This window comes from Rhea americana, unplaced genomic scaffold, assembly GCF_003343005.1.
Source record: "Rhea americana isolate MKP2758 unplaced genomic scaffold, rheAme1 scaffold_525, whole genome shotgun sequence".
NCBI classification, from domain to species: domain Eukaryota; kingdom Metazoa; phylum Chordata; class Aves; order Rheiformes; family Rheidae; genus Rhea; species Rhea americana.
In genome coordinates this window covers 110,187-119,835 of record NW_028186674.1, presented here as the reverse complement: position 1 = coordinate 119,835, position 9,649 = coordinate 110,187, and the positions used below count along the sequence as shown (strand labels likewise).

The window sequence follows — 9,649 nt, the reverse complement described above, 5'->3', positions numbered from 1 at the left end:
CTAGCTGTCCAAAAATAACCCCCTACACATTTGCATGACGCTAACGTTACAGCTCAATACTTTGCTATTATTATACTGTRTTACTGACCTCAGATCCAGCTTCAGTTTTTATCTGCAGACTGCCTGGCTTGCAGTGCTCAGCTGTGATTAATGCCTCATCACCTACCCCTACTCAGAGACACCAAATTTATTTCCTTCTAACCCATCCCCCAGTGGTTTGGGGCTTTTCCTAAAGATATTTGTGATAAGTGACTTTACAAATTCCTTGCTGATACACTTAAGAGGTTTAAGAGACCTGGTTTTTGTTACACAGCGGGAATTCCAACCCTGCCTATACGCTGTTAAGCACAGAGGACACAAACCAAGAAGAAAGGAAAGACAGTCTGAAATAGCAAGAAAGCTAGTAATTGTTCTTAAAAAAAAAAAAGAGAGAGAGAGAATATAAAAAGTCTTCTGTTAAGGACTTATACAATATGTGACTAATATTATAAAAAGCCTGGCCTGTCAGTACTCATATAGTTTTGGACATGATGAATTTTTAAGCCAACGAACGTTCTCTTTTAACAAAACCCTCTCTCTCTTTAGCTTTCTTTACTTKTATTTTGTTTCTTTAGGCTGTATCTCCAAGTCTACCTGCATACTAACAAACATTTTAGATCAAGAGCTGCCCTAGGCCATGCCTACGTTGGTCACGCTTGTATCGAGGAGCCTTGTAGCATGGTGCTCCACTCAAATAAACTCTCAAACAAGCTCTGTAATGGCTGCCCCAGAGTGCCTGGCCCTGCAGAAGCCTCCAAGCCAGTCTCACCCACACCTAACACCCAGCATCAGCAAGGATCAAAGAACCTCTGAGCCGCTTTGAATAAACTGGCAGAACTTGCACCAGACCCAAAGAGAACTTGCGCCAGCAAAGCCTGTGTCCTTTAAACACTTCTGGTACGTGTTATGGTTACAGACATAAGCATCGTAACATAAAGAAACCAAAATGATCAAAGCCAGYCATAGTGTTTCTAGTTTCCTCCAAAAGGCCAGGAAGAAAGTGAAGATGAGCTATCTCGTATTCTAGGGTTCCTGCAGAAATTGTGCAGCCCAAGAGATGAGATGCTCTTGCTGCTTTCAGTGTCTCACTTTCACCTCCACCTGGCAGCATCCACGGGAAAGTCATGACAGCCAGAGAGCTGTTACCTCAGCAGCTGTCAGGAGCTAGTGAGTGACCAAGGGTGGAACCATGACAAACATTTGCTCCAAGCTGATGCACCATCTTAGTTCTGGTAAGAGCTGCAGGCCCACTTGTTYGTGCCAAGAGGAAGCTAGTGTGACGAGTGTCCCTAAGAAGATGAAGCTGTCAAGAGAAACAGGATCCAGGCACTTCTGCCTGCRCTGGCAGTGCTCGCTGAAGCAGGGCCTGTGTGTTTGAAAGCTTTTGCTTCATTTGAGGGGCTGTTCTACCAGGGAACTGAAAAGGTAGTATAGGAATGGTGAAAATCACTTATATCAAACCCTTGAGCAAGCAGAGTAACAGCTCCTGAGAATGTGGTGGTCTGATGAGCAATTGCATTAGGTTTAATTCCCTTTAAAGCAATTGTAAAAGTAAATGCGAATTAAAACTTTTTTAACTTCATCACAGTCCAAAGTATTGACTGTCAACAGCTGAGTAGTTTGTTCTGTGTAGTCCAGTGATGTCCTTGTGCCCCTCAGAGAAGGAGACTCAAGATCAATGCTTACAAAAGACTATTGGGCTCCCAAAATGAGAGATAGCACTTGGTCACCACAATCCAAAGATCCCCTGGAAGAACTGATATGCTTGGGGTAAACATGGCAATTCAGTAGTAAAACTCGGGCAAGTTTAAAGGATGGCTTGTAAGGTTCTCCTTCTGGCAATTGCATAGCTGAGCCAAAAACCAACTTGAGAGAAGACTGGTACAGATCTAGCCAGTTTCCAGGGTCTGTTAAATGAGATTGTGTTTCATTTAAGTGCTTGAGGCATATACTATTCTTTACTTTTCTTTAATATACAGGCACAGGAAGGACAAAGAAATGGTTAGATAGCTGGCAAGCTCTGGGCAGTAGCCAGGCTGATCTTGGGATCCAATGCAGGGAACTCACATTTCAGGCACATATATTTGTGTCAGAGAATTGTATCAGACCCTTAGCTTTCATTTAAAAGCAGGAGCAACAAATCAGCTTCATAGCTACTTGTGTCGGTAGGAGAGCTTTAAAAATGTGCTGTTAAGAAACACATTCTTCTCCYTTTTCAAAGACTAGAGATACCAAGACTAGCAACAAAATCTGATTGTGGGGTACCTGACCCAGCCACCCACCTCAACACAGGTTACTGGAGGCAGAAACCTTTTTTGACCATCTCTGGCTTTTTTCAGAGTAGAAAATAGCTTCTCTGTCCCCACCTCTGTCCCCAGTCTGTTCGAGAAGGAGGAGATTCATGCCATTGRCATTAGCTTCGAAATTTCTATGGAAACCCTATTAGGTGACCAAGACAAGAAGTCACCTGATAATGTTACGTAAAGATTAATTCTGCAACACAGTGGCTCTGCACAAAAACATGATCAACTTTGTAAAGAGAAGGGGCTGATCCCTCAGCACTATTGCCATTGCCCCTGCGAACTGGGCCAAGCTGTAACCGGGGCTGCCAAGAGGATGGAGGGTGGCTCATGTCAGCTGGCCCCATCACCACGCTGGTGGAGGCTGGGTAATGGCTTAGCGCCCTGCGTTGCAGGGGAGAGCTCTCTGCCCCACCTGTTTGTCTGAGCACTGTTGAATAATGCGTGTGTCAGGCATTGCACCAGAGACACGGACTGACCACTGGACTGCCAAGCACCAAATCCAAGTTGCAGGGGGATTTTAAGAGAGATCGTTTAGTGAAGTTAGCCTCTAAGACACCAAAGTACATACGGTTAATGGGTTACAGTGCTTGTCTTCTGACAAAGTGAGATAGTTTGACATAACTAACACAGGAATGCAAAAACTCTTTCTAAGCCTAAGATGTGATAGGTGCATGAAGATAAGCATTACCTTGCCCAAAACCTAAACAAAACCCTCCTTGCACTGGGCAGACCCCAGGCCTGTTATAGCCATAGCGGGAAGGGGAGATGGTGGGAGCCATCAACTGCCTCCTGGTTCCTGCCCTGCTTGTTGTACAGCAGCTCTGGCTGGGTTGGGCCAATCTTTAAAATCTGCTGGGTGAGGGACAATCATGCTTCCAGTGGGTGGAGGGGTGATAAGTTTATAATAGTCACATAGGGTCTGAAGTGCTGTTTAGGAGACACAGGCATCTCAGGGAGCTGCCAATCCTCTACAAATATGTGAGAAGTGGCATTTACAGTCCAGCAGAGGCTTGCTGAGGAGCGCTGGCAGGAAGGAATCTGCAGGGACAGAAAAGAGTGGGGAAGGACCAGAGGAGAGAAAACAGAAAGTAAAAATTCCTCCTGGGCTCTTTCTGTTGTGCATGCTGAATTACCCCTGAATACTGCACCATTCCTAGCACTGATTATTTTTGCTGATGCCAGCCCCTCGGGGCATCCTGGTGTATCTGGGGTGGTGGCTACAGCAGGAGCTGTCATGCTGCCTTTGAATGCTGTTCAGATAAGGCTGAGGCACTAAGAAGTCCTTTGGCTGGTGGCTGCTTAGTGTGCTAGGAAATGTTTAGCATCTGTTTATTTTGGGCTTCTATCTCCCTACAAGTTATCACCATTTTAGCCCCTCAAAGGAGCAGAAGTTCAGGGCTCTTCCAGCAAGGGGAAATCCTGTTGCTGAAATAACAAGTTCAAAAGAAAAGAAGCTGCTGCAGGTGGTGGAAGGGGGCGCTTTGAGGTCTAGGGGCTAAGTGGTGGCATTTTATAGGAGCTCAGGTTGAAAATCTCAAGGATTTGAATCGAGATACAATCACATAAACCATACATCTGATCTGATTGGATCTTTTTCAGATACTTTTAAAAAAGATTTTCATTGCAGTCCTTGCCCAAAACTTTTCCCAGATTTCCCAGTAGCTACTCAGCATATTTTTTGGCATTTCTACTTTTTATAGGCAGTCACCCTGTTTGGAGAGAAGTTACTAAGACTGGCTCCCCTATAGAAAGTCGTGTGGCAGTGAATATGAGCAGTAGGGCTTCAAAGCTATTCAAGCAGAGTGCAAAATTGTATTTGGCTCTTTTAAAAGATAAACAAGTAGCTGTTCCAGGGAGCTGTAGTAGACAGGAGAGCATCACCAGACAGGAGAGTTATACCTCCTCTTCTTTCTCACTTTTGTGAGTTTATCCCTTCCCTTCCTTTACTTTTTTACAATTGCCCAATGGGAAATCATTTTAATTGAATGATATTTCATATAGAAAAAACTAAAATCTCGTTGTTGTGTTTGGGKTTTTTTTAATATTTGAGTGAGAAAATCTTCAGTTTTAAATTGCAGATTGTATTTAACCAAAGTGGCCTTTTCTCCATTCAGTTTTTCTGGCAGCCACACTAAAAGCACCAATTATCACACAGCACTGATTAGAGCTCCAGCCCTGCAGGACCGGTGGAGAAGAGAGGTGAGCACAGTGAGTATATTCTCTTAATAGACTGGATATGGCACCACTGGAATCTCTGGGGTGTGAAATTTAGTGGCGCTTTACAAACCCTGATAGTGATCTCTAAAAACACCCATAGGGGTTACAGCAAACAAAAAAAAGGATTTTTTTTTAATATATCTTTGTAATTCAACAGCACGTCTGGTCTATCACACCAGATTTCTTTCTGAATCAGATGCTAATGAAACCTCTGCTGACTAAGTAATGAGACAGAAAGCAGACACAGCGTGAAGGAAAAAAAGTAAGTATACATTTTACACAGGACAAAACCTCGTTCCTTTAAGAACTGTGCCACTCCTGTCGGAAGACAGAGTAAATCTTCTGAAATGGACCTGTTTGCTATGCAAAGTGGCTGCCACCAGAGGGAGGTCCCATTGCACTACAACACTGCTGRTGAGCAGGCGCAGCTGCATGGAGTACCACTACCCATTTCATCCCTCTACTATGAAAGCCTCATTAGAAACTCCCTTGTGTTTCTACTTTCTGTATCTCATGGCCATCTTGCATATGAAAGACGCCTCCTAAAACCCTATCCACCCCCCAAAACGCTCCCCCATCCTCTACCACTTCAGTGTATCTTTTCCCTGGCTGTGGAGAAGGATCCGTCCAGGGACTCCTCAGTGCCTCAAGATTTACAGGGAGGGCCTATGGACAGGGTCATCTCTGCTGATTTAACCATCAAAGAAGGTAATTTGACACTCTTTACTCTTCCACTGTGAACCAGACYGAAACGACCAAATCACTCCTAGAGGATTAGCCACAAGACAAGGGCTAAAAGGCTGCATGTCACCACACTGACCTGGGCCAAATTTGAACTAGTTAAAAATATACTAGCAKCATATTACACACAAACCGTGCTACTCTCTTAGGAGCAGAAGGGAGGTGCAACTTTTGTAAGTAGTATTGATTCATTACTCAAGGAGTTAGAGACTGATGCAAAGGTGGAAGCAGGTTACTGTAGCATGGTATAAATGTTCTAGAGACTCATTTAAAATACTGAATCATTGTATTTCTCTTCCCCAGACAAATTGCTTCTGTTATATCTTAGATCACTCTTATGCTGTGTGAGTACTGTGCACTGTTTTGATGCCAGTTTTATTCTACATTTTAGTCTTTCTAAAAATTTAGCTCAAACATCTAAGAGAAAAATAATTCAAAGCATTCCAGTAAGATGGCATTGCATTTCTAATAATGGTACATGAGTGTATTGTTTCATTTTCCAATATAAATCTACTATGCACAAGTTCTTGAAATAATTTTAAACAGAGATTCTAGTTCTGACTTCCCATTCATACCCAAATTCTTGCTTTTTGCTTTTGGACRCAGAGGGAGACCTTCATAACACTTCTGATTCTGCAAGTGTTTATGGAGAGACACTCAAAATATGGTGCATCACCAAGCCAGGGATCTAKCAGAAGCTCTAGGATTATTTGACACTAACCCATGGCTGGAAAAAAATGTCAGAGCCACATGGAAGTTGCTAAAGCTGTAGCAGCAGAAGATCTGGCTTGTGCAGATGGAAGCAGAATTCCTCAGGAAGCTTTGTGCTGTTTTGGGAAGAGGTAAAAAGCATGCAAGACCCTCTTGCCAGGACTAGATTGGCAGGCAGATTTCCCCCAATCTTTGCATATAAAAATACTTGCTTTTCAGGAAAAGGGATTCTAGACAAAAGTGAAGGAAATTAAAATAGAGTTACATTCTTTCCCATGGAAATCCCCTCAGACTCAGGAGGAAAGAARGAGAAATCCAGTAGCAACGAGCCCTCTGCCTCTGTTCAACTTCAGTTTGAAAAAGGAGAAATAAAGTGGTTCTTTTCTTGATCTTCTCATACTGATTCCTTTATTGCTGGCTTTTGGGGGCACCTCCAAAAAAACTSAGGGGACCACACTGGAATTTCTCATCCAGACCAGTGCCAGGCAGATGTGTAAGGTGGAAATGGTGCCCAACTAAATTATCTTTTCCCAGAAGCCCCCTTATTCTGGATTCATGCACAAAAAAATTGCCTTCTATAAGTTTCCACATACGTTGTTTGAACAACAAGTTCTTCATATAAATCTGTCAAGAGAAAATCATTCTCCACATTAAGTCCTACATGAGTATGTTGGTCTTAGAGTTTGCTTTCCATTCTTTAGGAGATCTGCCCAGAAGTCTCCATTATCTTAATAGTTCCCCTATTCTTTCTTTCTTCTTATATTTGGAAACTTCTTGACCATCTTCATTTTTGGACTTCATTAACTCTTCAGAAAGGGAATGTTCTTTGAAAAAAAYCTCAGGTCTTGTGAAGCTTCTGTACTCTAGTAAGAGTGTGGGTGATGGGTAGAAGTTCCTCTCGTTAGAAAATCAAACCGGTTGTTCCAATGCTGCTTAATAACTCATGCAGCACCAGGACCACCAGGTTGTAATGCACACTGCTTTTCAGATGAACGAGAGCTGCCTGTCCTCAAAGCTTGTCCTCAACAAGGCCAGTCGATAGGGATAGATGATAGAAGAATTGTAAGCAATCCGAACAGCATAGCTGCCAAGTTCCTAAATGTGTTGTTTGGAAAGCACCTACAGGCTTATGCTCATGTGGATTCAGGACTACTCCAAGCATACACTTAACCTGAGACACGGAGTCGATTAAGACGGCAGCAAGCAGGCAGACACATGCTTGTGTTTTGCCCTAAGTTAGGGTCTTAATAATTGCAATGTTTCCTACAAGGGTGCTGCTAAAGGAGAACTCTGTTTTCACATAGCTGGACAATATAAGCATCAGTTCAAAAAAAAAATATTATCAATTCCCACATGATAAGAAATGGAAGACAGAGAAGTTGTGTTCTAAGATAGATCTACATTCAAAGATCTCTCTCCAAACTGGCATTGCTCCAGGACCTGCCAGTACACATCCTCCTCCTTTTTTGGTTTAGTTTTTCCTGACAAGCCACCTGAATTAGCATCGGTTTGACAGTAACTACTCTTCAGCTAAAATACTGTCTAACAGAATGTTATTCTCCTTGTTATTCTCCTTCCTAGGAAACTCCCATCTGCTTATTGAGACACAAGATGAACATATGCCAAAACCAGAACACTATGAAATAATAACAAGAAAGAGATGAAAACAGTGATGACTGTGCCTCATCCTCCTCACCTCAGCTTGAGATTATTCAAATAAAGGTTATTTCCAAAGGCACAGCATGAACTGCAAAGAACTGAATTTGGCATCTTGAAAGCCCTAAGATTAGTCTCACACAATTTCTTCCAGTCCGACTGAACAGTCCTTAAAAGTAATTAATGCCCACAGGGCACAAACAGTATAGGCGACATCTTCGGCCCCCTGTTGCTGCCTCCAGCTATGATCCAGGCCTGCCATTCTGTATGGGAGCTGGAGTATTATTTTCAGAGACTGCAAAAAGCTGAGAAATTTCTTTGCCAGATTATGTCAAATTAATGAGCCCGTCTACCCACATACTTATGGTGAACACTGTTGATGAGTCCTTACTTACAGAATGTTTCCATGTTGTTGTATCAGAGGTCACTCCAGTCTGTTGSTACTTAAGTACCTAGACACATTGCTGCATTTCAGAGATTACATGAGGATGAGAAAACTTCTGTATACATATGCGCCCAGGTAAACATGTAGCCCAGGTTGGGTTTCCACAGCTTAGTCGAAACTTGTTTTGCCAAATAAAACCCAGATTTTGATTAAAAGTCAGATTTGACCACAGAGAAGCTGGATCCGGTTTTATCAAGCATGTCTAAGAGATGCTAGAAAAAGCAATTATATCCATTTCCAAAAATATGTAGATTTCTTTAACAGCCAGACATAACCGAGTTAATGTTGGGAAGCAATCTCTAAATGTCTGTCTCAGATATACCATTAGAATTGGCTCTAGCAATTTGCAAGTTTTAAGCCCTCATCAAAATATCCATATACAGAGGTCAGGTATTATTGTTATTACTGAAAAACCTTCTCAAGTAAAGATTATTTATAGATGAGATGAATWTTGAATAAATGTAATCCATGGATTAATTAGCTAAAGCTCTATGTTAATCAGAAAGCAAGAAAGGAAACACTATCTCATTAAACATTTAGAAGCATGTTGTATGTGCTTCCAGGATTCAGTTACCCTCTTCTCATAACAAAACTGCTTTTTATTTAACACTTGGAGGTGTGCGAGAAATCTAATGTCCTAGCATGTTAAAACTTGCGACTTTCAAATTATATTGCTTTAGTTATCAACATGAGGACAAACAAAATGAATAGTATAGGACGGGAAAATTTACCGCTAGCACTCTATAAATTGCTCATACTCTGTACACAAAGTCTGACATTTACATAAGTAATAGCTCGATTCATGATTGTGCATTACTTATTCATATCTTGTGTGGAATAACTCAGAGGCAAAAGACTAATCCATTAATCCTGCTGGCCTATAATCCTAAGAAATCATAAATGCTGCAAGACACTTTATCCTCTTAGRAAAACCAAATTCTTAAGCTAAGGATGATAGCATATTTGGTGCTGAAGAATGGCAGTATTTCCCCATTGTACAAGCACATAAGATCAGTTCAGCCCTGCACAGAGCTATTTTGAGGTCTGTTATCTGTGTGATACACACACACACACACACACGCAGACATGGAAAGTCCTCATGCGTAACCTCTCTCAGAGCACACGTGATGTCTCATTGCTCTCTCAGGCCTGCCATTCCTGGGGGTTGCTGCAACATTTTTGTATGTGATTCCTTTAACTAAACCCCTTCTACCTAAAAAAAAAAAAAGAAAAAAGAAAAAAAGATAAGCATCAAACGAATGTGAAATGAAGTACATTTTTACATTTCACTATATGTGAAATTCAGTTTCACATATAAACAGCAAAAGCTTGTTTTTAGTATTTCTCTTTTTGACCACCTCTCGTTGGTGTCCAGCCTCCCTGAAAGGCACTACAAATGCAGTATCATACAGGCAAAAATAGCACAGAGGTGAAGTGAGATCTCCATCAGCCTGATTCTGGGGAAAACTACAGATCTCTAAGCACTTAGCAGAATTCATGACAAGCAAACAAGGCTAGCACATCTGTTGTTTGGCCC

The 9,649-nt window shown here is 41.9% G+C and overlaps 1 long non-coding RNA gene across 2 annotated transcripts; it reads left to right on the top strand.

Moving 5' to 3' along the window:
* Positions 1-3,343: 3,343 nt before the first annotated feature.
* Positions 3,344-7,671, top strand: LOC146588321 (uncharacterized). Of its 2 annotated transcripts, none has more exons than XR_014897443.1 (3): positions 3,344-3,430; positions 4,457-4,541; positions 7,593-7,671. It is a non-coding gene; the product is annotated as an uncharacterized LOC146588321 (long non-coding RNA). The 2 variants fall into 2 exon arrangements; XR_014897442.1 differs by having other exon boundaries at positions 4,457-4,550; positions 7,593-7,639.
* The last annotated feature ends 1,978 nt before the right edge of the window (positions 7,672-9,649 follow it).